We start from the raw sequence: 1,805 nt of genomic DNA, 5'->3' as shown, positions 1-1,805 counted from the left end.
GGGGGGCCAGCTCCAGGGCACTCAGTATCCTGCCTCCACTGGGCCCGAATGACTTTCTGCAGCCTCCAATCCAGGGCTGAAGGGGAGATTTCTCCTGCAAAGATCCCCTTGGGCTCTAGCTCTTTTTGCCAAACCCGGGCTCACCCTGTCCTGTCAGTGGCTGTTGCTAGCGTGCCTGCGTGCGAAGGAAGGGCCTTGGCTTGGCTGCATCGCACGCTCCCCCCAACCAAGCTTTCTTCACCCTCCCACACACTGGGAGCCCACACTGGCTCTGCTCACCCCACCCTGGACCATCTTGCAGTGCTGCTAGGCACCCAGCTTCCTTGCACCCACTGGGTCTCTGACAGCTTCTTACAACTCCCCATTCAAACCTCTACCTCCTGTCTCTCAGAGGGCCCATCCTTCAGCTCTCAGTGGCTTTTTCTTTCCATTTGCCCCTGGGGGAGGGGGAGAAGTGAAGAAGAGTCGGGCTTTGGAATAACATGGGTGAGCCTGAATTCAGATCTCAGCTCCAAGGTGGGGCTTGCTCACAGCTGTGGGCCTCTCGGGCAGGTCACCGAACCTCCGTCAGCCTCAGTTTCCCCAGGTAGAATGGAGATCATGCTACTTATGTGGCAGGGAGACGGCATTCTCAGTGCCCAGCACCAGGGCTGGTTTAAGGGGTCAGACAGCCAGGCAGCTGGCTAGGGTGCCATCTTTACAAGGCACCCAAACATCACTGCAGATGTAAGGAGATAAAGAAAATCATGGCTGGAACTCCTCTAAGGGACAGTTGTATACTCTGCTCTAATGATCTACCTGCAATGCAATGGGGTGGTGGGTAGACCCCCCAAAAAGAAGGGTAGAATAACAACAGTCTCTGAGCTGTTTTCTAAGGAGTTCGGGGGCGGGGTCTCTAAAAAGATTTTGTTTGTTTAATTGCAGCATGCAGGTTTGGGGTGAGAGCTGAACCACTCAGAGAAGATGGAGTGTTGGCAACAGGGATCTGCTTCTCTGTCCATATCCCCCCCCCCCCCCCCGCCCTTCTTCTAGGCAGGGCCCAATTCCACTGCATTCAAGTTGAACTGATAGTAAAAGAAGATCAGTTTGATGGGACATAAGATTATATTATTCTGTGCTTGGGGCACCCACACGTTTCCCTGTTGGGTCCTTCCTGACAGGTAGAAGGTACTTAACAAATGGTGGTTGGGTTTGTCTCTCCAGATCTCAGTCCTAAAACTTCTCTCCAGCACCCCACGCTCAGCTCGGCCCTTCTCACATTCTGTCTACCCGGTCTTTGTGTCCACAGCACCACTGAATTCTTCACTCCATACCCCCTCCCCATAACCTTAGCCCACTGGCCCAGCCCATTCTGGAAGCCACAAGGCTTCTAGTGGGGCGGGGGGGGGGTGTCCAGATTTCCATTTCTTGGGAAATCAGATAGTTCCCCTGCATCAGCCTGTCTAATACAACACCAACCAGCCACCAGCCTGCCCTGGAAAGTATCTCATTATCTTAAAGGTCTACCATCAGGCAGTCCCAGCTTACCGATGAGTTATATTTCAAAACTTTGTTTCTGTGAAATGACATGACATTCCAGACAATGAGCCAATAGAAAAGCGAGGACTCAGAGGCATGAAGGGGGGCTTCGTTTTCCAGGTCGGGTGGTAATGCCCATCACAAAGCTGGGTTGCCACACGCTTGCATGGGGAAAAAAAGAGAACCCTACTGTTGCAAGACCTGTAGGTAGAAATGGAAAAATAATAATGCTGATCTAGAAAAGTCTGTTTATTCTCTCGTGAAAGCTGGTGCTTGAGGGAAAGCAG

This window comes from Lynx rufus, unplaced genomic scaffold, assembly GCF_022079265.1.
Source record: "Lynx rufus isolate CCGP_SWC_20201006 ecotype Redwood Valley unplaced genomic scaffold, mLynRuf1.p SCAF_8, whole genome shotgun sequence".
Lineage (NCBI taxonomy): Eukaryota > Metazoa > Chordata > Mammalia > Carnivora > Felidae > Lynx > Lynx rufus.
Note: the sequence above shows the minus strand (reverse complement) of the source record.